Below are 27,307 nucleotides of genomic sequence, written 5' to 3'. Positions count from 1 at the left end.
GGACCTCGCTCTCCAAGCCACAGACGGGGAAATCTATCCTGGCCATAAGCTGCATGATCTCCTCATTCGATTAGGCGTTTGATTCGATAATCATGGGAAAATCGATGAAAAAGGGCCTAAAGGTAGCCATACATCTAGTGATTCTGATTCAATCGACAAAGCGATTGACTTTATTGGGGAATCAACAGTGTGGTTGATCGAAAGTCGATCGACTAGCGACCCACACACTACAGGCGATATCCTATGCGATTCACCTTCGATCTGACCGATGTTGTGTCTCCATGCTCTGATTGCAAAATCGATTCAGAGTCGATCGAATGACATGTGAACAGGAGCTGTGCGATCATTTGATATCTTGCATCCTGCTCAATCCACCAAGCTGGTTGATTCGACATGATATCAGCCTCTTTTCATCGATTGGGAATTCTGGAACACACTCGATTACCTCTCTATTCGATAAAATTATCAAATCGAAATGGTCGATCATACAGCAAAATCGCTAGATTTATGGGCCCCGGCTGTCAGGGAGTTGGATTGGGGAACACTTGTTGTCGGGGGATGTCGCTGGGATCAATCGTCCTGCGTCGTCAGGTGAATATTAAAGGACATCTGAAGAGAGAAGAATACGGAGGCTGCCATATTTATTTCCTTTTAAACAATACCAGGTCCCTGGCAGCCCTGCTGGTCTATTTGGCTGCAGTAGTAATTGAATCACACCAGATACAAGCATGCTGCTAATCTTGTCAGATCTGACAATAATGTCAGAAACACCTGATATGCTGCATGCTTGTTCAGGGTCTATGGCTAATTGTATTAGAGGCAGAGGATCAGCAGGACTGCCAGGCAACTGGTATTGCTTAAAAGGAAAAAAAAAATATGGCAGCCTCCATATCCCTCTCACTTCAGTTGTCCTTTAAGCTTAAAGGTGCAATTTTTCCTTCAGATTGGATCTTTCGATGCAACTTGTATGATTTAATTGTATAGAAAACGGCACCGTGTGTGGCGCAAATAGATGTGAAACAATTCTTTAGTTGATTGCAAAAGGGAAAAATATTGATCCAAAAGTTGGATTGTATGATGGAATTGGAATGTAAAAACTTTGTTCTGTTAATGGGAACAATCGATAATTACTTTCCAGCTATTTACATAGTTACATAGTTATTTGGGTTGAAAAAAGACATACGTCCATCGAGTTCAACCAGAGAAGAAAGTACAACACCAGCCTGCTCCCTCACATATCCCTGTTGATCCAGAGGAAGGCGAAAAAACCCTTACAAGGCATGGTCCAATTAGCCCCAAAAGGGAAAAAATTCCTTCCCGACTCCAGATGGCAATCGGATAAAATCCCTGGATCAACATCATTGGGCATTACTTAGTAATTGTAGCCATGGATGTCTTTCAACGCAAGGAAAGCATCTAAGCTCCCTTTAAATGCAGGTATAGAGTTTGCCATAACTACTTCCTGTGGCAATGCATTCCACATCTTAATCACTCTTACTGTAAAGAACCCTTTCCTAAATAAATTGGTGAAACATTTTTCCTCCATGCGCAGATCTTCTACTGACCACATATGCTATTGCTCCGTTGTTATTGCCTGATGAAGCGGGATCAAACCTGCGAAACGCGTTGCATATTTGTAGTTCATAAATAAAATATATTGACTGTCTTTACTACAGTCGTTGTGTGTCTACTTGAAGGAGGTAAGTCCACCACTACCTCCTCTATTTACCAAGAATTTGGTTTTTAAGCTCATTTAGCTTCCTTTTATCCTTTTGGCGCCTCTGTTCTCCTGCATAATATTGAGTCCACCCTGGGTGGAGGGTTGAACCCCTTTTTCTCATCTATAGAGAGTGACTTCTTATTCCTGAGTGGGGTCAGGAAAATCTCCCCACCTGCCTTTACAGTGGTTGCCTAATGGTAACCCTGGTTTGTGAGTATTAATATTTACTCTATCTAGTAACCATTTACCAGTACATATTACACTATTGGGGCTCTTGGTGTTCCTTGTTTTTAGATCGAAAGAAAAGATCGTTTTTAATCAATCTCCAGCATTAAAGAATCCAAGCTATTCCTGACATTGAAGCCAGTTGCGATCATTAGGGCCCTTTTAAACTTGCGATGCTGAATTGAAAAAAATGCAAATCGCTGGCGATTTTAAAATTGCTAGGGTTTGCTCAATAACTTAGGAATCGCGGCAGGTATTTTCCACTAGCGCGATTCGATTTTTACCAAAGCGCAATTGCGCTGCGATTAAGTGGTTAAGCAATCGCGCTGGTACTTAAGTGGTTAAGGCATATCCTGTGACCCCTGCGGATTCCCAATGGGTGATGAGAGATGGCCAGTGAGATCCTAATAATTTGGCGTTGCACTCAAATTCCATGCAAATGATATGCAGCTCGCTGAACTACTGCAACACCCTCCTGTCAGGCCTCCCTCGGAGCTGCATCATTCCCCTACAACCCATCAGGAACGCAGCAGCCAGACTCATCTACTCCTCCCACCGCTCTGTCTCGCCTGGGCCTGGGGCAATTGTAGCCCAAGGGGGCGCCTGGAAATGAAATGTGGCTGCTACATATTAACCACTTAAAGGGAACGTAAACTGAGAAGGATATGGATTTTTCCTTTACCAGTTGCCTGAATCGCCTGCTGATCCTGTGTCTCTAATACTGTTAGCCGCAGCCCCTGAACAAGCATGCAGATCAGGTGCTCTGACTGAAGTCAGACTAGATTAGCTGCATGCTTGTTTCAGGGTGTGATTCAGCCACTATTGCAGCCAGAGATCAGCTGGACTGCCAGGCAACTGGTATTGTTTAACAGGAAACATCCATATCACTCTCAGTTAAGGTTCCCTTTAAGGACCACAGACTTTAATCTTAATTAAACGCAAGTGATCCCCCCCCCCTTTTTTTTTTCTGCCCACCAATAGAGCTTTCTGTTGGTGGGCTCTGACAGCTAGGCTATTGTTTTTTTTATTATTAATTTATTTCTCATTATTTTTTAAATAAAATGTATTAATTTTTTTCCCCACCCCTCTTCCTGCCAGCTATGACAGCGATCGGCTGTCATGGGCATCAGCCTATGAGAGCCTATTAATCTTCTGCCTTAGATCGCAGCGCTATACAATGTAAATAGACGTGGTTTTGCCAGCTAACAGTCTCCTAGCGGTGATCACCGCTGGGAGTCTGATGACGGAGCAGAACGCCGTCATTCAAGTGGAGATACACGATCTCCTGCAAAACCTGCCCCAGGACTTTGCGCCAATTGGCGTGACGCGGTCGGCAACTAGTTAAAGAAAACGCTGCAAATAGGGAGCAACACATGAAAAAGGGAAGCTAGTGCTCAAGAGAGCGCCACATAAAAGCATAAAGGGGGCCACTCACCATACCATTTTTTAAATATCTGTTCAATTTAAAGAAAACCTGAACTGAAAATTAAAAGTCAAAATAAGCATACACACATCATACTTACCTCCCGTGTAGTCTACTCATCGGTCTCTTTCTCCTCTCCTGCATCCGGTTTGTCCACTGTGGTCGATGGAATTCTACGTCCTCCAGTTTGAAAATGGCAATGACCCTGTAACAGCTTCCTGGTCAGCAGGCTGTTAAACTGTAATATCGCCCACTTGAGCCATAGGGAAACATGGACATTACCTAGCTCATCAGTTGTCCTTTCAGTTCTGACAGCCACTGCTATATAACTGACAGCAACTGATACATTTCAGTTCTGACAAAATGTTGTCAGAACTGGAAGGAATAGTTGTCAGAAGAAAACAGTGAGCTTCTGTGAGGAACTGATAGCGAGGCAAGTCTGTAATATTCATCTGCAGGTACATCATGTGCTTATTTTAAATAATTTGACTCCGTTCAGGTTCCCTTTAAGAATTGCAATCAATGTTTCTGACTGATTGTAACAATTCAAATATATGACCAATGTACCACACACCTATGTTCAATTTTTCCCCAATTATGATAAAAATGATTGGAAACTCCTGAGAAAATTGCTAGGGTGTGTATATTAATAAACTGACAATCTAACACACACCATACAATCTTTAGAAAAATTTCCAGAATTCCGGATCAATAAAAATAAAAAAATAATGGGAAATCCGATCAGATTTTTAAGTCGAATGAAAAAAAAAAAGCTGTTGATTTTTTTCGGGAGATCCGATTCTATTTATCGAATTGCCGTAAAATCGGGTCATTTTATTGTATCATGTGTGGCAAGCCTTAAAGAGAATCTGTACTCTAAAATTCTTACAATAAAAAGCATACCATTCTATTCATTATGTTCTCCTGGGCCCCTCTGTGCTGTTTCTGCCACTCCCTGCTGCAATCCTGGCTTGTAATTGCCAGTTTTAGGCAGTGTTTACAATCAAAAAACATGGCTGCTAACCAGCGTGTGATAGGCTGAGAGGAGCTCAGTGTGTGACTCTTACAGAGCCTGGAGGGGGTGTGGAGAGGGTGTGTATAGCTTCTATCCTTTCACAAGCAGACCTGCACATTCCAGCCTGACTGCCTGAGCCCGACAGAGGAAAGAAGATTAGATTATATAACAGAGATAGCACAGCCACTGTGCAAGTAGGAAAGGCTGCGGTAAGACAGACCACATTAGAACAGGTATAGGAACTTATAGGATAGAAGAAATAAGGCTGAAAATTTTGTTACAGGGTTACAGGGTCTCTTTAAGAGCTTCTGCATACATGGATATGATACACATGGAAGAGGGGGCTGCAGCACATGGAAGGGGAGCCCCAGCATACTTGGCCTAGAGGCTGTAAAAGTATAAATCCGGCCTTGTCCTGCCCGACATACATCTGTGACCTGGTCAGCAGATAAATACACAAAATCTGATAAATACTATTAACACACTTATTTAACCCGAAGGAGGAGCCTAACTTGTTAAAATATAACTTTGATAGAATCTAATAAAAAAGTTATTAGCTACTGTTTGGGCTGAAAGGCTGTTTGTTATTATCTTGTTTGAAATGTTTATGTAATGTATTTATTGCACCTTGTCACTTTTTCCCCTGATGAAGCCCTCCATTTGAGGGGGTTGGTGGTGGGGCCTTTTCTTATACGTATCAATAGTCATTAACGGCAAGAAACGAGAGGCTGAACTCTATAGACAGTGTTTCGATTAACACGTGTGGGTCATATACGTACCTGTGTGCCCCCTCCCTCTCTTGTTAGTGTTTCGAACCTTATCAGTAGCTCAGCTATTTTATTAGATTCAATAAAAGTTATATTTTAACATGTTAATCTCCTCCTTCAGGTTAAATTACTGCTCAGCAGATACACACCTGGCCGCCCACTTTGCTCCTCCAACGACCTCCTCCTAACCACCCCACGCATCTCGCACTCCCATGCACGAATATAGGACTTTTCTAGAGCTGCTCCCATTCTGTGGAATTCTCTCCCACTGCCCATCAGGCTTGCCCCGCCTTCAAACAAGCCCTCAAAACTCATCTCTTCAAGGAAGCCTACCCCACCTCGCCGCTGCCCTAACTCTTTCTGCCGAGCACCTCTCCAGGCAGCCCCTTTCCTTTGGTGTCGCCACCCCTCCCCCTAGATTGTAAGCCTTTGGCAGGACCCTCCCTCTTTGCATATCATACTAGATTGTGGACTCTACCCAGAATATATGCAAACTTGTATTATTGGCTCTACCACTCCAGTGTATGATCTGGCATTGTGTACCTCATTGATTATTACCTGTATTGTGCTGTTGGTCACCCATTATCATTGTCTGTAATCCTTTTTATTGTACAGGTAGTCTCCAGTTATCGAACGAGATAGGGACTGTAGATTCGTTCTTAACCTGAATCTGTTCTTAAGTTGGAACATTGTGCCATCTCTGTCCCTCCTCTGTGCCCCCCTGTGCCTCCAGTGTCTCCCTCTGTGTCACCTCTGCCCTCTGTACCTGCTTATTCAAGTTTAAAAGCCCTTTTTATTTAAAATTTTAAGTCCAATTTCAAAAAAAAACATTTTTGACTTGTTCCCATGGAAACACAGAATCCATGCTGTTCATATCGGCGGGTCGTTCTTAAGTCAGACATTCGTAACTAGGGCACTTACCTGTACAGCGCTTCATAATTTATCGGCACAATAGAAATCCAATAATGATAATGCTCTGTGATTCTGCGCATGCGTGGCCACGCTCACGTAGGTGCAACGTGCTTGCGCTTGCGCATGAACAGGAGCCCGGGTGAGATCTTCTACAGGGTCCCAGGCAGCAGGGTTTCCCCATTCTTAGGTAAGTATATGTTTTTTGTTTGTTTTTTTGTTTATTGCCGCCTCAGGTTCACATCACTAGTGAGGTGCAGCAAACAGAGTGGCCGGCGATTGTATAATTACTCTATTAATAGATGTAGTATATACAGTGTATGTGACAGACTTGGCATATTTAGGTTATAAATACACTTTTGGGTTCCCGTGTGCTGCGATTCTCAGAGCCAGCCTATCCCTGTGCTGCTATTAAAAGTAACAAGAGAGGTAAACTAATATTAGTGACAAATGCCGGTGTGGGACCAGAGACACTCCCTAATGGCAGGTGATTCACGTGCAATTCTCCTACTCCCTGATCCTGAGATCGCTCTGCCTGCTGTCACAGCCTCGGCGGGGTGAGCCTGGGATCTGTGTGAACGATTTCTACATCCGCCTAGAGCTGAATACTCACCGGGCGATGCAGGGAGATGAATCCCAGAAATGTCCCCCAGCGTTCCCCAATCCATCTCCTTACCGACGGGTACACACAATAGCTGCGAAAAAGAAGTCACGCGATCGCTGTATTTTGTGCGAAATTGTTGGAGATCATTAGCACCATGCATCGACAAACGTTTGCACGAGCACCTGTACCCACATCGCAAGATCGCAAAAACGATCACTAAAAAAATTTCCAGTCTTCAGAAGAAGCACCATAGAAATTGCAGTGGGTACGAGCCTTAACCACTTGAGGATCGTGGTGTTAAACCCCCTAGTGACCAGGCCATTTTTTAGTAATTGGGCTACTGCAGCTTTAAGCCCTTTCTGCAGGGCCGTACAACTCAGCATACAAGTGATTCCCACCCCCCCCCCCCCCCCCTTTTTCTCCCCACTAACAGAGCTCTCTGTTGGTGGGGTCGGATTGCTCCCCAGTTGTTGTTGTGTTAGTTATATATTTGTTTTATTAATTTTTGAATAACTGTATGTATTTTTTTATTTATTTTATATTCCCCTCCCTCCCCCCGCCAGCCAATCAGCGTGATCGGCTGTCATAGGCTTCAGTCGATCACTTCCCTGCCTACAGAGGGGATGGCCATGTCACACGGCTGTCCCCAGTACAGCACTGCCATAGATCGCAACGCTGTACAGGGTTATTAGCCGGGAGACTGAAGGCAGAGCTCCGCGCGCATTGGCGCGTGCGATCTCCTGCTAGCCCCATTGAAAGCCATTCACTCCAATCGGCATGGAGCGGTCCTGAGGCTGCTGCCACATTCACGCCAGTTGGCGTGGAGCGGTTGGCAAGTAGTCAATGCCTTGTACACATCATGCAATTACCTGTCAGATGACAGGTCAAATCTATAATTTCCGACAGGCCTGATCAGATTCCCGATACTTATCTATGATCAATTTTGTACACAAATGTTCAGAAATTCGATAAAAAAAATAGTTGGAAATCAAATCGGACCTGTTGGAACATATCGATTCGACTTGAGGATGTGACAGGAAATTGCGTGGTGTGTACCAGGCATAATACCGCCTGTCATTTCTTCTTTGATAAGTTATAAGTAAGGGTGCACATACGTTACTTGATTTTTAGCATCAATATCCAGCTGATTTAATCAGAATGACCCAATCTTGCAGAAATCGATGCTGACACATCACCATCCGATCAATTTCATCTTAAACAATCAGGCGTGCTGGAAAATGTTGGTCGAAAGGGCTCAATCACGTGCACGGCGGTAAGGGCGTTCCATTTCCCAATGACCAAGTGACCCCCCCCCCCCAAGTGTTTGTGTACCCCAGGCCCATGGTAAGTGCTGGAGGCCCACCTGTCATGCGAGTGCGACTCCTCTTGTGTCCGGCATCTTCTTGGACTGTCACATGGTACAACGCCTGTACCACGTGATAAGGGTAAGAGTAGGACCACCCATGTCCGTGGAAACGTCCCCAGCCCTAGCCGTGGGTGGGGTGGAATCAGTGGTGGCTCCAGGATTTTTTTTTGGGGGGGGGGGGGTGCTATGCAGGTGCTGGACCAATTTCTGGGGTAGCGCCGTGGCAAAAATGGGTGTGGCTATAACCGGATGAGGGCGGAGCTAACTTTAATTTAACATGAACCCGGGGTGAGAGTGATATGGAGGCTGCCATATTTATTTCCTTTTAAACGATACTAGTTGCCTGGCAGCCCTGCTGATCTATTTGGCTGCAGTAGTGAACTGAATTACACCAGAAACAAGCATGCAGCTAATCTTGTCAGTTCTGACAATATTTTCAGAAACCCCTGACCAGCTGCATGCTTGTTCTGGGTCTATGGTTGAAAGAATAAGAGGCAGAGGACCAGCACGGCAGCCAGGCAACTGGTATTGCTTAAAAGAAAATAAATATGGGAGCCTCAATATTATTCTCATCTCGGGTTCCCTTTAAAAGTGCAACGCAAAGACAGTGGGCGCAAGTTTTGGTGACCCTTTCCCCAGAAAATTCATATAATTGTGCAGGTTTTCTCAAGAAAATATACGTAATGTGAGCAGATTTGCTCAGAAAATACGTTCAATCCTGTCGGCAGATTTTTTGACCAAAAACACGTTCAATCATGTGGCAGATTTGACTAGAAAACACGTTCAATGATGTCGGCAGATTTGACCAGAAAATACGTGGAAACGTGGCAGATTTGCCCATAAAATACATGCAATCATGTCGGCAGATTTGCCCAGAAAATACATGCAATCATGTAGCCGATTTGACCAGAAAATACTTGCAATCATGTCGGCAGATTTGACCAGAAAATAGTTCAATCATGTCAACAGATTTGACCAGAAAATACGTGCAATCATGTGGAAGATTTGACCAGAAAAGACATGCAATCATGTGGAAGATTTGACCAGAAAATACGTGCAATCATGTAGCAGACCTGGCCAGAACATACACGATACACCTGCTAATATAAATGAAAAAAACCAATTTACTCACCTGCAGCACCTCCTGTCCCGGCCTCCATCTTGCGCTCAGCTCCCACGATCCTCTGCAGCCAACAACTGAAATTCCCGCGCTTAGAGCAGGGCTATGGGAAAATGGCGCCCGAAGCCCTGCACTGCAGACTCAAAGTGTCCAGAGCAGGGCTTCAGACGCCATTTTACCATAGCCCTGCTCTGCCGCTGCCAGAGCTGTGGTCTGTTGCTGCCGGTGAACTTCGGTCTATTAGACGCCAAAAGTCAGTTCACACTGGAGGGTGCTAATAGGGTGCTTGGAGAATTTTAGGGGGTGCTTCAACTGGGCGGAATGCTGGAGGGGAGAGCAGGCAGGAAGGGGGGCAGCAGTGGGGACGTTCCCCCCCCCCCCGCCCTCACCTGGGTCCCCCCTTCCCCGCTCCTCCTCCAGCTAGTTTCTGCTTAAATACTTTAAAAATCAGTGTTATAAAGCGAGCGGGGAACTACTCACTTCCTTGCGCTCCACTGCTCGCCGCGTCACTTCCTGTAATGCCGCCCTCTGTACTTCATTGGGCGACATACAAGAAGTGATGCGGTGAGCGGTGAAGCACAAGGTAGTAGTTTGCCGCTTGCTTTATAACATTGATTTTTGTAAGTATTTAAGCAGAAACTAGCTGAAGGGGGAGCGGGGAAAGGGGGACCCAGGTGAGGGAGGGGGAGAATGCCCCCCCACCCCGCCGTCCGCTGCAAACCTCCCGTCCTGGCTGCTACCCTCTCCAGCATGTCAGCCCCCTCCCCACCCACTGGCAGGGCTGGTACACAGAAAACGAAACCGGTTCTGTGTCAAAAGATGCCTGTGCAGAGGGGGATCCGTTTTCCTATTGCCCCTCACTACCCCTGCGTGTATCCGGATCCATATGCAGCCCGTGAAATTGCAGCAAATCCAGACCTTCCGCTCGGGTTTTGAAAACGGGTCCCCGCAAACGCAGAGGGATCCGTTTTTCGTTTGGGGAAGACGGCTGCTATTTTTAACATTGCTATCCGTGGCTCCGGTTTTGATCAGGTTTTAAAAACGAAACCACGGGTACGTTTCCGGACCTAGTGTGAACCAGCTCTAAATTAAAATTAGGTTAAAATCAAATAAAACATAGAAAAATGAGGTGGCTTACCTCAATGACGACAATAGTCAGATAGGACAATAAGATTTATTATGCACAGGCAATGCGTTTCACTGGTCTGAGCCCGCTTCTTCAGGCCAATACAAGTGTCGCAGAACTGAGCTCCTTTTTTCCTCACGGTGTAAAGAGACCCCGCTCTTCTACGCCTGTATCATGTGACTCCTCTATATGTGCTGACATCATTACATGTGTCAATGTCAATAGGTGTCAAGTGAGTGAAAAAGACGCTGATGTATATGATCTATATGTTTTTGAGATGTAGGAGGAAACCGGAGTGCCCGAAGGAAATACACCCATACATGGGTACAGGGCTGGATTTAGGCCATGGCCTAGGGCACCATAGGAGCAAGGGCACCAAAACAGCAGGCTAAACTTATGCAGCATTTGCAAGCTTGTAAATGCTACAATGCAGGGAGATCAGGTGAGCGCCTGATCGCGGTACTCTGCTGCCAGCTGCCTGTGCAACAGCCACCTTGCTCTCTGTGCACGTTTGCATTGTGGCCGGTGGCTGCGGACTTGGGCAGCACTGGAGACAGAAGGGAAGAGGAAGCTTCTGCACTGGAGACGAGCGGAGAAATGAGACACTGATGGCTGCTGTGGTGTGGAGGCGAGCTGGCTACCTATACTGAAAGGGAGGGGGGGGATTGAGGGAGTCATCTGGCTACCTATACTGGAGGGAGAGGGGGGAGGGGTCATCTGGCTACCTATACTGGAGGGAGAGGGGGGAGGGGTCATCTGGCTACCTATACTGGAGGGAGAGGGGGGAGGGGTCATCTGGCTACCTATACTGGAGGGAGAGGGGGGAGGGGTCATCTGGCTACCTATACTGGAGGGAGAGGGGGAGGGGTCATCTGGCTACCTATACTGGAGGGAAAGGGGGGAGGGGTCATCTGGCTACCTATACTGGAGGGAAAGGGGGGAGGGGTCATCTGGCTACCTATACTGGAGGGAAAGGGGGAGGGGTCATCTGGCTACCTATACTGGAGGGTGAGGGGTCATCTGGCTACCTATACTGGAGGGAGAGGGGGGAGGGGTCATCTGGCTACCTATACTGGAGGGAAAGGGGGGAGGGGTCATCTGGCTACCTATACTGGAGGGAAAGGGGGGAAGGGGTCATCTGGCTACCTATACTGGAGGGAAAGGGGGGAGGGGTCATCTGGCTACCTATACTGGAGGGAAAGGGGGGAGGGGTCATCCGGCTACCTATACTGGAGGGAAAGGGGGAGAAGTCATCTGGCTATACTGGTGAGGTGGGTACATGCGTAAGATTATTATTATTTAGTATTTATATAGTGCCGACATATTACGCAGCGCTGTACAGTATATATATATATATATATCTTGTCACTAACTGTCCCTCAAAGGAGCTCACAATCTAATCCCTACCATTGCCAAATGTCTATATTATGTAGTGTAAGTACTGCAGTCCAGGGCCAATTTTTGGAAGTAGCCAATTAACTTATCTGTATGTTTTTGGAATGTGGGAGGAAACCGGAGTGCCCGGAAGAAACCCACGCAGACACGGAGAGAACATACAAACTCTTTGCAGTTAGTGCCCTGGCTGGGATTCGAACCGGGGACCCAGCGCTGCAAGGCGAGAGAGCTAACCACTACACCACCGTGCTGCCCGTAAGATCACATGAACGTTGCATCCCGATACCGACCCTCACAGCGGATGGGATCTTTTAGATCTCTGAGGACTCCCGCGCAAAGTACCACAATCACTTGAAGTCTTGTTCGCGCCCCTCATGTAACAGCGAGCATACCTGCTGCTTGGAAGATGGAACAGCGGAGCGCGCATAGTCAGGGAGACGCCACTGGATCCATCTTCCAGCATCGCCAGGTGAGTATGTAGTAGTTCAAAATATAGACTCTGTTCTAGTCCGTTAGCGTGGTGACGGACGGTAATATTTTATAATCAAGCTGGAAACACTATGGGGAGGCTCCTGCCAGAGGCTTACAATCCAAAGCAGTGGTCCTCAAGCTAAGGCCCATGGGCCAAATGCGGTCCCCTGAGGCTTTTTTACTGCCCCCCCCCCCCCACACACACACACACACACACACAACATATATTACTTATAGATGTGGTCAGCTGCATCTTTAAATATTGGTGGTCCGCATATGGAATAGCAGTGCTGGCACCACCCATCCACATGGAAGCCAGAAAGCAGTAATTCGCTGGTTTCCGATAACATATCACATCAGGTGACACTGCTGTCCACTGCAGGTTGTCACCTGGGTATGCTTTGCAGTCTGGCCCGCAAAGACTTCCACATCATCTTATGTATACTCCGGCCCCCCAGCAGTCTGAAGTATGTTGATCCGGCCCTCGACCCAAAACGTTTGGGGAGCCCTGATCTAAAGAATGTAAATATGCTGCATTTGCCTTATGGACACAGGGCGATGTTAGCCGATACAGGTAGATCTGGGACATACAGGCTTTCCCCTATCCCTGGAAATGAGTGGATCGGTCCAGAGCCGTACACATGTGGGTCGCCAAGGAGGGATTCATCATGAATGGGCCGCTCCAACCATGGCCGCCTCAGTCGTGTGTAGGCGATGGTTACCGCCGGTACTCCATAATTACCTCCTGCTTTAAACATTGAATAATTACAAACGAGGTGATGACTGTATCTGACCACATTAAAAGAGCAGCAACGTACTTTGTGTTATTATTATAGATTCAGTCACCATTACTTAGCCCATCTGATGTTGGGGGGTCCTGTCCAGTCTGTTGGCGTCCCTTCCCCGGATGCAGCTGCAGCCTACAGTGTTATTATCCAGTGATACTGCAGGCTCAGCTACGAGCCCTGACAGCAGGCACAGAACTAAAGCTACTATCCAATAAAGAGGCCCTGTAGTGACATGTAGTAGAATTCAGTAAATTAGTCAGGATACTGCACTAACTTTTACAGTAGTTATCCTGGTTTTGGCTTCAGCAACACTTCCTATATCTGTATATTGGTATGTAGCCCCACCCACCCAGTGATGCTTAGCCTAGGCTGTTTAGCTAGACCAGACATTATTTTCGCTGGCTTTGAAAATCTCATGAAACAAACATTCCACAGAGCTGCACCTGACAGGACTTATGCTGGGTACACACGATGTGTTTTTTCCATCCGATCAATTTCCGATTCATCGATTTCCGATTCGATTCTGTTATCTTTTCTTATCTGTTTACATTCACTCCTATGAAAAATCGATCAGAAAAGCGATCGAAAATACGATCTGACATGTTGGAAATGATCTATCGAACCATCTATCTAACAAATTGTATGGTGTGTACCTGGCATAAAGATGTGCCACCTGTGATACATTTCAGAATGTAAATTAGGGTGAAAAGACATCTATTGCTGGGCATACACGGCTCGATTTCCCGCTCGATTCCTCAGGCGATTCTCTTATCTTTCGCTCCCTTTTCTTATCTTTTTGAATTGTCCTCAATGCGGAATCGAGCGGCGAAACGATCGGGCCGGAGATCGGACGTGTTGGAAATTATCTATCGAGCCATCTAAATGCCTCAGAATCGAGCCGTGTCTTCCGAGCATAATGGCCAGAGCACACCAAAAAGCGCTAGTTTAAAAGAAAACTTTTTGAAGTGATTATTTAAAGCGGATCCGAGATGAAAAGCGAACTATACCAAGTAACTTGTCTATATATCTTATGTAAAGTTTAGATGGTTTACACAGCAAATCTAGCTGCAAACAGCTTCAATAGAATATGATTATTTCTTCCTGTGATACAATGACAGCAGCCATGTTGTTTGTAAACATTACACAGAGGCAGGCTTATCTGTATCTTGAGCCATCAGCCTAATCCCCTCTCCTCCTCCCTCCTCCCCTCTGCCTCTGAAATCAATGGCTAGTAACACCTCCCCCTCCTCCTGCCCAGACTGAGCTCCCATGAGCCCTTGCTACTGCCAAGGTTCTCTGAAACCCTTTGGGCATGGCTTTTTTAGTTTATAGGGAATTAGAGTATTAAAACAAAAACAAAAAAGTATTTGGCTTGAGGAATGCCCTATGAACAATAGGAAAGGAACACAATTATGCAATGTGTAAAAGTTCACCTCGGTTCCAATTTAAAGTGAACCTTAAGTCACCTGAAAAAAAATGAGTTTTACTCACCTGGGGCTTCCCTCAGCCCCCTGCAGCCGATCGGTGCCCTCGCCGTGTCTCGGAGAGCCTCCCGTCCTCGCCGGCGACCACTTCCGGTTTCGCCGTCAGGACCCGACAGGCATGGGAACGGGAGTGATTCTTCGCGTTCCCAGCCAAAATATCGCCCCCTATGCTGCTATTGTGGCCAGGAGGCCGCAATAGCAGCATAGGGGGCGATATTATGGCTGGGAATGCGAAGAATCACTCGCGTTCCCATGCCTGTCGGCCGGTGACGGCCAAACCGGAAGTGGTCGCCGGCGAGGACGGGAGGATCTCCGAGACACGGCGAGGGCACCGATCGGCTGCAGGGGGCTGAGGAAAGCCCCAGGTGAGTAAAACTCATTTTTTTCAGTTGACTTAAGTGCCTCTTTAAGGGGATTCTAAGCATGTGCCTAGCGATTTTTGGAGTGTTTTGCTGTAGTGTTTTTTTTATATTTTGTCACAGCAAAGCTGTAACTAAACAGCTTTTGTAACAAAGACGCTTGGAAAATCACTCCGTTCTAGCGCTTTTCCAAGCAATTTTCCACTTTCCTACACTTAGCATTGAGGCTGAATCGCCTCAGAAATCAGCAGAGATGCTACAGGACCCGAGTTTGCATTTGGGGAAACAACGAATCACTCTGGTGTGATCCATCCCATTCAAATACATTAGCCAAGCGCTTTTCAAAACACAAGTGTTTTTGAAAACGCTCAGAACCGCTCTTGGTGTGCACCAGCCCTTACAATGGGCAAACACTGACTACATTTATACATAAATATTGTAAAAAAAAAAAAAAAAATCATACTATTATTCATTATGTTATATTCACTACAGTTCTTTAATAAGCAGCATCCTAATGCTAACTTTTTTTTTTTAGTAAATCTTTTGCTGCCAGAAATAATAAAGGGACTCCCAGATCTCGGTCGCCAGTTCCTAGGTAAGTCCGTGTAGTTTTATGCATGCAATTTTTCACATGCACAATACTGCATTTAAGGTTTAGCAAGCATTTTTGCAAATTTTTTTTTTTTTATAGGCATTTGTATGCAAACGCGAAAAATCACTGGACACTGCGGCGGTTTCGGAGCGATCGCGATTAGCAGTGCTATGCATGCTAATCGCGAATAGAGTTGGGCCGAACCTCCGATTTTAAGTTAAAGTTAAAGTTCGCGAACCGCAATAGACTTCAATGGGGATGCGAACTTTGAAAAAAAAAAATAATTATGCTGGCCACAAAAGTGATGGAAAAGATGTTTCAAGGGGTCTAACACCTGGAGGGGGGCATGGCAGAGTGGGATACATGCCAAAAGTCCCCGGGAAAAATCTGGATTTGACGCAAAGCAGCGTTTTAAGGGCAGAAATCACATTGAATGCTAAATGACAGGCCTAAAGTGCTTTCAAACATCTTGCTTGTGTATACATCAATCAGGTAGTATAATTAAGGTACTGCTTCACACTGACACACCAAACTCACCGTGTAACGCACCGCAAACAGCTGTTTGTGTAGTGACGGCCGTGCTGGACTGGTGCGCACCATGGCGAGAGTGCAGGTTTTGGTGGCTTTACAGCCCATATGGTCGCCTGGCTGATGTAGCTGAATGACAGAACAGTGACTGTCCAGCTGATCAAATTTGGTCTGACCACAATGAGGCAACGACCTTATTATCGTGGGTGTGCCCCCCGAAACACTCATCTAGGCGCCGGTCATTGCTTCATTGTGATACGCAAGCCCCTTCACCACGGCAAGGTAATGATCACGAAGGGGAATGGGCGCATGTACATGCCTTTTCTTTTGTTGTTGCAGCTGCCCGCAGTGCAGCCAGAAAAATTAGGCAGTCATGTACACGCACCAGAAAAATTATTACAGCGGCCGCTGCTAGCAGCGGCCTAAAAAATTCAGCAATCCGCCTGGAGTCCCGGACCCTGTTGGTGGTGGCGGAGAAGGTAGTCAAGCGGCCTGCAGGCAGACATGCTGTGTGGAGGGACTGGGAGCGACTTAGTCTTCTTGGGGCAGGCCAGGCAGCCAGTCACACGGCGTGCAGGCAGAGATGCTGTGTGTGCGGGGACTGACTTAGTCTTGGGGCGGGCAGCAGCCCTCCGGGATCCATGCCTCATTCATTTTGATAAAGGTGAGGTACTTAACACTTTTGTGACTTAGGCGACTTCTCTTCTCTGTGACAATGCCTCCAGCTGCGCTGAAGGTCCTTTCTGACAGGACGCTTGCGGCAGGGCAGGAGAGAAGTTGGATGGCAAATTGGGACAGCTCTGGCCACAGGTCAAGCCTGCGCACCCAGTAGTTCAAGGGTTCCTCATCGCTGTTCACAGCAGTGTCTACATCCACACTTAAGGCCAGGTAGTCGGCTACCTGCCGTTCCAGGCGTTGGTGGAGGGCTACAGCGAGGCGTTGGACTAAAGAACGTCCGCATGTCCGACATCACCATGAGATCGCTGGAGCGTCCTGTCTTTGACTGCGTGGACACGGGAGGAGGATTAGTGGCAGTGGTACCTTGCGGGCGTTGTGCCGTCACATCACCCTTAAAGGCATTGTAAAGCATAGTTGACAACTGGTTCTGCATGTGCTGCATCCTTTCCACCTTCCGGTGAGTTGGTAACAGGTCCGCCACTTTGTGCCTGTACCGAGGGTCTAGTAGTGTGGCCACCCAGTACAGGTCATTCCCCTTGAGGTTTTTTATACGGGGGTCCCTCAACAGGCAGGACAGCATAAAAGACGACATCTGCACAAAGTCGGATCCAGTACCCTCCATCTCCTCTTGCTCTTCCTCAGTGACGTCAGGTAAGTCAACCTCCTCCCCCCAGCCGCGAACAATACCACGGGAAGGTTGAGCAGCACAAGCCCCTTGCGATGCCTGCTGAGGTTGTTCTCCTGCCGCTGTCCCCTCCTCCTCCTCCTCCTCCCCCAAAGAAACACCTTGCTCATCATCCTCTGAGTCTGACTCATCTTCTGCACACGACTTCTCTTCTTCCTCCTCCTCCCCCCTCTGTGCTGCCGCAGGTGTTGAGGAAACAGCTGGGTCTGATGAAAATTGGTCCCATGCCTGTTCCTGCCGTAACGGTTCCTGATCACGCTCATTCACAGCTTCATCCGCCACTCTACGCACAGCACGCTCCAAGAAGTAAGCGTAGGGAATTAAGTCGCTGATGGTGCCCTCACTGCGGCTCACCAGGTTGGTCACCTCCTCAAACGGCCGCATGAGCCCGCATGCATTTTCCATCAGTGTCCAGTTGTCGGGCCAGAACATCCCCATCTTCCCAGACTGTTTCATTCTACTGTAGTTGTAGAGGTAGTGGGTCACGGCTTTCTTCTGTTCTAGCAGGCGGGAGAACATGAGCAGGGTCGAGTTCCAGCGAGTCGGGCTATCGCAAATGAGGCGTCTCACCGGCATGTTGTTTTTGCGCTGAATTTCCGCAAAGCGTGCCATGGCTGTGTAAGACCGCCTCAAATGCCCACAGAACTTCCTGGCTTGCTTCAGGACATTCGCTAAGCCAGGGTACTTTGCCACAAATCTTTGAACCACTAGATTCATGACATGTGCCATGCAGGGTATGTGTGTCAGCTTCCCCATATGCAAAGCGGCAAGCAGATTGCTGCCGTTGTCGCACACCACGTTGCCTATCTCCAGGTGGTGCGGGGTCAGCCACTCATCCACCTGTTTCTTAAGAGCAGCCAGGAGAGCTGCTCCAGTGTGACTCTCCGCTTTGAGACAAGACATGTCTAAGATGGCGTGACACCGTCTTACCTGGCATGCAGCATTGGCCCTGCGGAGCTGGGGCTGTGTAGCTGGAGAGGAGAACTGCCACTCAGCCAAGGAGGAGGAGGACAGCGAAATGCATGTAGCAGGAGGAGAGGAGGTGGCAGGAGGCCTGCCTGCAAGCCGTGGAGGTGTCACAATTTGGTCCGCTGCGCCCTGCTTGCCATCGTTCACCACCAGGTTCACCCAATGGGCTGTGTAGGTAATGTAGCGGCCCTGCCCGTGCTTGGCAGATCAGGCATCCGTGGTCAGGTGTACCCTTGACCCAACGCTCTTCGCAAGAGATGACACCACTTGCCTCTCAACTTCACGGTGCAGTTGGGGTATGGCCTTTCTCGAAAAATAAGTGCGGCCTGGCATCTTCCACTGCGGTGTTCCGATGGCCACAAATTTACGGAAGGCCTCAGAGTCCACCAGCCGGTATGGTAACAGCTGCCGAGCTAACAGTTCCGCCACGCCAGCTGTCAGACGCCGGGCAAGGGGGTGACTGGCCGAAATTGGCTTCTTCCGCTCAAACATTTCCTTCACGGACACCTGACTGCTGCTGTGGGCAGAGGAGCAGGAACCGCTCAAGGGCAGAGGCGGAGTGGAGCAGGGTGCCTGTGAAGGTGGAAGGGAGAAAGCGGCAGAAGCAGATAATGCACCTGATGGAGGAGGAAGAGGAGAAGGAGGGTGGCTTTGCTTTTGTGTGCTGCTGCTGCTTTTGCTCAGGTGGCCATCCCATTGCTGTTTGTGCCTTTTCTCCAGGTGCCTTCGTAAGGCACTTGTCCCTACGTGAGTGTTGGCCTTTCCACGGCTCAATTTTTGTTGGCAGAGCGAACAGATGGCTTTGGTCCGATCTGAGGCACACACATTAAAAAATTTCCACACCGCTGAGCCACCCTGGGATGTGGGCACTATGGGGACCTCAGCAGCTGATGCTGAAGGGCAAGTTGGCTGGCTGTACATAGGTGGCGATACATGGTGCCGGACTCTGCCACCAGCTGTTTCTGACGAAGAGCTGCCCCAGCTTCTTTCAGCAACTTCTCTCCTCCTACTACTCTCTGACTCCCCCTCTGAACTGTCCCCCTCTTCATCTCCTCTATTGGGAACATACAGAGGATCCCTATTACCGTCATCATCGTAGTCATCCTGCCCAGCTTCGCTTGCCTCAGACAAATCCAAACTTGCACCATCAGTAGGTCCTTCATCCTCCTGACACGTTACATCCATAGTGTTGGCGCGTAACTCAGACATATGAGCTGGTGAAAATTCATCTGGCTGTAACAACAATGGCTGTGCATCAGTGATTTCACCACTAAATAATTCTTGCGAAGTGTCAAATGCAGCGGAAGTGGTGCTAGTAGTAGCGCTGGTGGCTGAGCAAGATGAGGTGTTCTGTGTCGCTAAATACTCAACCACGTCCTGACAATCTTGAGAGGTGATGGGACGTGCCTTCTTCCGAGCACTGTACTGTGGGCCAGGTCCACACGAAATTACATTTACACGACCTCGCGCAGACCTGCCGGGTGGCCTTCCTCTGGCTCTGGCACTACCTCTTCCTCTACCTGTTTTGTCCATATCGGGTATGCACGGAGTGGTATATCACACTGCGTGCACTCACGTAGGTAGGTGGGTTCACTTAACTGCACAGGTATGCGCACTGATGCGGTGGGTTCACTGAACAGAACAGGTATACAGTGGCGGGTTCACAGAACAGGTATGCAGTGGCAGGTTCACTGAACACAACAGGTATGCAGTGGCAGGTTCACTGAACACAACAGGTATGCAGTGGCGGGTTCACTGAACAGGTATACAGTGGCGGGTCCACTGAACAGAACAGGTATGCAGTGGCGGGTTCACTAAACAGAACAGGTATACAGTGGCGGGTTCACAGAACAGGTATGCAGTGGTGGGTTCACAGAACAGGTATGCAGCCAGACAGGAACAAGTTAAGCCTAACTAATCTTTCCCTGAGAGACAGTCTGCAGCAGCTCGCCCTACTCTCACTAATGCAGGCAGCACACGAGTGACCGTAATGGCCGCCGCTGCCTGCCTTATATAAGGGGGGGTGGGGCTCCAGGGGCTAGTGTAGCCTAATTGGCTACACTGGGCCTGCTGACTGTGATGTAGAGGGTCAAAGTTGACCCTCCATGTGCATTATGGGGCGAACCGAACTTCCGCAAAGGTTCGCCTGCGGGACGCGAACGCGAACCACTGAAGTTCGCATGGAACCGTTCGCAGGTGAACCGTTCGGCCCAACTCTAATCGCGAATCGCTGGCAAACCGCTGCATGTAACACGTTTGCGGTTAACGCTAACCACAAACGCGGCAGTGAAAACACTGCCATGTGTTACATGTTGTAGCGGTTTTTACAAAACCGCTAGCGGTTTGCCTTGACGGGAATCACGCGATTCCTGCTCAAGTGAGGACGGGCCATTAGGGGCCTAACTCAATCTGATCATAAAAATCTATGTATGCCTGGTCAGCTTTAGGCCTAGTACACATTACAAATCGCTAGCGCACGCGCTAAGCGCTTTTGTGAGCACTTTTGAAAGCAATTTTCCCTTCGGTTTCAGAGCGCTTTGCGCTTTGTTAAAGTGTACCCGAGGCGACAGGTAACATGATGAGATAAACATGTGTATGTACAGAGCAAAACATTAATAACCAGGCTGTTGTACTTGTTTTATTTTGCAGCCTGAAAGAGTTAATTTTTAAGGATGAAAGTGGCAGCTTCTGGCTTGTCAGTACCTTGTCAGCAATATAGTAAACATCACTGATAAGCAAATTACAGCCATAAAGGTTTTCCTGGCAGAATACATTTTTCTACATATTTCTGAGAGCAGAGGGAGAGAGTAAGGGTCAACATAGTTCATGTATTTTCATTTAGGGACACTTAATAGACTGCAAATGAGCAGAGACAACAAAACATTCAATCTACTTTCTAAAGGTTTAAATATAAAATAAAATCCTGGGATGTCTTAAAAAGTCATTTTTAGGAGTAGGAGGATAAATATAATTGTTTATCTCATCACTTTATTTTCACCTCGGGTTCCCTTTAAGCGCTTTTGTCCGGCGATCTTTTTTTTTTTTTTTCTCCCTGACGACACTCAGGAAGTGAACTCTTTGACCTGGAACTAAATAAATACAATGTATTTATTCTTAAAAGCGCTGGGCAAAGCGCCCCTTGATAATTTTTTCAAGCGCTTTGCATTTTCCCTATACTTTGTATTGCAGCGCAAACGCATTTGCGATTGGAAAGAAAGCTTATCACCCATGTGAGAACACTCACATAAGCTAACATTGCAGAAGCGCTTTTAAAGCGATTTTACAAAAATCGCCAGCGCTTAAAAAAAGTGAAAACGCTCTTAGTGTTAACAAGCCCTCATTGTTGCTTCATTTAGGATTGGAGGGCATAAGCCCACTTTACTGCAGCAGTAAACTGACACTCTCTGCTGCTTACAAACACTTTCTGTAAGCAGGAAATTTGGGCGACTGTTATCGGTAGAAATGTTGGCGCCCATACAAGTTGTTTGTAGTGTGAAATTGGCGATCGCCCAAATTTCACGCTATGAACTATAATTTGTATGGGTGTGTCTATCGGGCTTCGATAATTGTCGATTTTACGGGTTTGATAATTATCATTTTTGCAGGGTCTTTTTTGTGGCGTGGAAACGGGGGGGTTGATTAAGGTTTTAAGGTTAGGCGTGGGGAGTGGTTAAGGTTAGCAGTAGTGGGAGTGGTTAACATGGACTCAAGGTGAGAGGGAAATGCAGGCTGTCATATTTATTTCCTTTTAAACAATACCAGTTGCCCGACTCTCCTGCTGATCCTGTGTCTCTAATACTTGTAGTCACAGCCCCTCAACAAGCATGCAGATCAGGTGCTCTGACTGAAGTCAGACTGGATTAGCTGCATGCTTGTTTCAGGTGTGTGATTCAGCCACTACTGCAGCCAGAGAGATCAACAGGACTGCCAGGCAACTGGTATTGTTTAAAAGGAAACATCCATATCCCGCTTAGTTAAGGTTCCCTTTAAAAGGAAATAAATATGGCAGCCTCCATATCCCTCTCACCTCAGGTAGCATAGAATATTGGTAAATTTACCAACAGGGCCGGGCCAAGGCAGAGGCAAGAAAGGCTCCAGCCTCAGGGCGCAGTGTAGCAGGGGGCGCACAACTCACTCAGCTATCATTCCCCTATTGTGTTTGGAGCAGAGAGAAATAAGAAAAGGGGATACATGGCAGTGACTGCAAGCCAGATAACTAGAGACTAAGGTGTTGGGGGCCCTGGGGCACCTATTAGTCTAATAGCGTGACGGCTGGGGTGGAGGGATGGAGGGGCGCACTTTGGTGTCTCAGCTTTGAGTGCTGAAGGACCTTGTCCCGGCTCTGTTTACTGATGTTCTACTTGCCAAAATTTCCCCACTCCTGTTTTTCACAAACACATGATTACCAGGTGAAACCAAACAAAACGTTCATTTGTAATATTTCACTGTCAAATTTAAAATAAAAATACTCATGAACCCAACACAAAAATAGAACAATATTTTTCCAAGAATAACTAGTAGCCGGAACACAGGCAGAGCTGGGTCCTTGTACTGCGGCTAATAGAGCGAATACCCCCTTCCTCTTCTCCTCAGCAGTTTCTGGGTGTTAGACACGCACCCTCATCTGTCAGCTCCGATCTCAGCGGTGCGTGCCCCACCCTTGCCGACGGATCGGCGTGTAGGAGATGAGTTGAACGAGCGGCAGAGTAACAGTTTTGGCGCTGGATCCTGATCTCTGGTCTGGCCCCGTGCCATGCAGAAGGCCCAGGTCTCTGTGTGCGTTAGGGGTGTGTGGCGTGACTCTGCTAGTTTTGAAATAAAGCAGTTGATGCCTAGCAACCCCTCTACTGTTAGGCCTGATTCGGCAAGGCACTGCCAGCCTGCAGATCATAGGGGAGCCTGCAGAACTGGCCCCGGGTTTTTAAATAGTGTATATGCTGCTGCATTGCAACATTTGCATGGGTGGTACCGGATAATGACAAGCGTGAGAGCGCGCCAGTGTTGCCACCTCAGGAAAATGAAACACTGACTGACTGACATGCGGCTTCATTACCTACAACTTTAATTTAATCTCCACCCCTCAGCAAATTCCATGTCTAAAGTCACACTCCCTGTGAGCTGGTAAAGAGAATAACTTGTGCTGAACAGAAACTGTTAAAAGCCATGATCCGCATCTGCACCTTGTTTCTACATAAAGTGCAGGCATCATATCCCCCATAAGTGTAGTTATCGTCCCCATCCCCCCCCCCCCCCCCCCCCGTAGCAAGTGCAGGCATCCTATCACCTTATATAACAAGTGCAGGCATCATATCCCCCATATAACAAGTGCAGGCATCATATCTCCTTATATAACAAGTGCAGGTATCATATCCCCCATATAACAAGTGCAGGCATCATATCTCCTTATATAACAAGTGCAGGCATCATATCCCCCATATAACAAGTGCAGGCATCATATCTCCTTATATAACAAGTGCGGGCATTATATTCCCCCATACAGCAGGTGCAGGCATCACAGTCCCCCATATAACTAGTGCAGGCATCACAGTCCCCCATATAACATGTGCAGGTGTTATACCCCCCTCATAACAAGTGCAGGCATCATATCCCTCATATAACAAGTGCAGGCATCATATCCCCCATATAACAAGTGCAGGTATCATAGTCCCCCATATAACAAGTGCAGGTATCATATCCCCCATATAACAAGTGCAGGCATCATAGTCCCCCATATAACAAGTGCAGGCATCATAGTCCCCCATATAACAAGTGCAGGCATCACAGTCCCCCATATAACAAGTGCAGGCATCACAGTCCCCCATATAACAAGTGCAGGCATCACACTCCCGCATATAACAAAAGCAGCCATCATGTCCCCCATATAACAAGTGCAAGCATCATAGTTCCCCACCCATATACAAAGTGCAAGCGTCACAGTCCCTTATATATATATCAAGTGCAGCCATCATGTCCTCCATATAACAAGTGCAGGCATCATATCCCCCCATATAACAAGTGCAAACATCATATTTCCCTTGTTAATAGGTGCAGGCATCACAGTACCCCATCTAACAAGTGCAGGCATCACAGTACCCCATCTAACAATTGCAGGCATCATATCCCCCCCATATAACAAGTACGGGCATCAGAGTCCCCCATATAACAAATGCAGGCATTATATCCCCCATATAACAAGTGCAGGCATCATATACCCCATGTAATAAGTGCAGGCATCACAGTACCCCATCTAACAAGTGCAGGCATCATATCCCCCCATCTAACAAGTGCAGGCATCATATCCCCCCATCTAACAAGTGCAGGCATCATATCTCCCATGTAACAAGTGCAGGCATCATGTCCCCCCATATAACACGTACAGGCATCATATCCCCCCATATAACACGTGAAGGCATCATATCTCCCATATAGCAAGTGCAGGTATCATATCCCCCATATAACAAGTGCAGGTATCATATCCCCCATATAACAAGTGCAGGTATCATATCCCCCATATAACAAGTGCAGGCATCATATCCCCCATATAACAAGTGCAGGCATCATATCCCTCATATAACAAGTGCAGGCATCATATCCCCCATATAACAAGTGCAGGTATCATAATCCCCCATATAACAAGTGCAGGCATCACAGTCCCCCATATAACAAGTGCAGGCATCACAGTCCCCCATATAACAAGTGCAGGCATCACACTCCCGCATATAACAAATGCAGCCATCATGTCCCCCATATAACAAGTGCAAGCATCATAGTTCCCCACCCATATACAAAGTGCAAGCGTCACAGTCCCTTATATATATCAAGTGCAGCCATCATGTCCTCCAAATAACAAGTGCAGGCATCATATCCCCCCATATAACAAGTGCAAACATCATATCTCCCTTGTTAATAGGTGCAGGCATCACAGTACCCCATCTAACAAGTGCAGGCATCACAGTACCCCATCTAACAATTACAGGCATCATATCCCCCCCATATAACAAGTACGGGCATCAGAGTCCCCCATATAACAAGTGCAGGCATTATATCCCCCATATAACAAGTGCAGGCATCATATACCCCATGTAATAAGTGCAGGCATCACAGTACCCCATCTAACAAGTGCAGGCATCATATCCCTCCATCTAACAAGTGCAGGCATCATATCTCCCATGTAACAAGTGCAGGCATCATGTCCCACCATATAACACGTACAGGCATCATATCCCCCCATATAACACGTGAAGGCATCATATCTCCCATATAACAAGTGCAGGTATCATATCCCCCATATAACAAGTGCAGGTATCATATCCCCCATATAACAAGTGCAGGTATCATATCCCCCATATAACAAGTGCAGGTATCATATCCCCCATATAACAAGTGCAGGTATCATATCCCCCATATAACAAGTGCAGGTATCATATCCCCCATGTAACAAGTGCAGCTACCATGTCCCCCATATAACTTTAAGGGCCTGATTCACAAAGCGGTGCAAACTTTTCCGCGGACTTTTGCGCGCCCAAAGTGCCGGCACTTTGCGCGCGCAAGAGTCCGCGAAAAAGTTTGCACCACTTTGTGAATCAGGCCCTTAGACTGTAAGGCCTTTTGGCCAGGGCTCTCTTCCACTTTTGTCTCACAGTGCTGTGTAATGGGTGTGCATACCTCCCACCCCTGTGTAAAAATATGTAGTTAATTTGTTCACTGCTTTAGCTGTTATACCCTCTTGTCTTGTATCAACTGTTGTATTGTTTATTTTGTATTATTATACCCTGTATGCTGTCGTACTGCGCCACGGAGGATGCTGGAACTATATAAATCAATAATAATAATATCCCATATAACAAGTGCAGGCAGCATGTCTCCCATATAACAAGTGCAGGCAGCATGTCTCCCATATAACAAGTGCAGCTACCATGTCTCCCATATAACAAGTGCAGCTACCATGTCTCCCATATAACAAGTGCAGCTACCATGTCTCCCATATAACAAGTGCAGCTACCATGTCTCCCATATAACAAGCGCAGGCAGCATGTCTCCCATACAACAAGCGCAGCCACCATGTCTTCCATATAACAAGTGCAGGCAGCATGTCTCCCATATAACAAGTGCAGCTACCATGTCTCCCATATAACAAGTGCAGCTATCATGTCTCCCATATAACAAGTGCAGCTACCATGTCTCCCATATAACAAGTGCAGCTACCATGTCTCCCATATAACAAGTGCAGGCAGCATGTCTCCCATATAACAAGTGCAGCTATCATGTCTCCCATATAACAAGTGCAGCTACCATGTCTCCTATATAACAAGTGCAGCTACCATGTCCCTCATATAACAAGTGCAGCTACCATGTCTCCCATATAACAAGTGCAGCTACCATGTCTCCCATATAACAAGTGCAGCTATCATGTCTCCCATATAACAAGTGCAGCTATCATGTCTCCCATATAACAAGTGCAGCTACCATGTCCCCCATATAACAAGTGCAGCTACCATGTCTCCCATATAACAAGTGCAGCTACCATGTCCCTCATATAACAAGTGCAGCCACCATGTCCCCCATATAACAAGTGCAGCTACCATGTCTCCCATATAACAAGTGCAGGCAGCATGTCTCCCATATAACAAGTGCAGCTACCATGTCTCCCATATAACAAGTGCAGCTACCATGTCTCCCATATAACAAGTGCAGCTACCATGTCTCCCATATAACAAGTGCAGCTACCATGTCTCCCATATAACAAGTGCAGCTACCATGTCTCCCATATAACAAGTGCAGCCACCATGTCTCCCATATAACAAGTGCAGGCAGCATGTCTCCCATATAACAAGTGCAGGCAGCATGTCTCCCATATAACAAGTGCAGCTACCATGTCTCCCATATAACAAGTGCAGCTATCATGTCTCCCATATAACATGTGCAGCTATCATGTCTCCCATATAACATGTGCAGCTATCATGTCTCCCATATAACAAGTGCAGCTACTATGTCCCTCATATAACAAGTGCAGCTACTATGTCCCTCATATAACAAGTGCAGCTACCATGTCCCCCATATAACAAGTGCAGCTACCATGTCCC

Source organism: Hyperolius riggenbachi, chromosome 8, assembly GCF_040937935.1.
Source record: "Hyperolius riggenbachi isolate aHypRig1 chromosome 8, aHypRig1.pri, whole genome shotgun sequence".
Taxonomy (NCBI): domain Eukaryota; kingdom Metazoa; phylum Chordata; class Amphibia; order Anura; family Hyperoliidae; genus Hyperolius; species Hyperolius riggenbachi.
Note: the sequence above shows the minus strand (reverse complement) of the source record.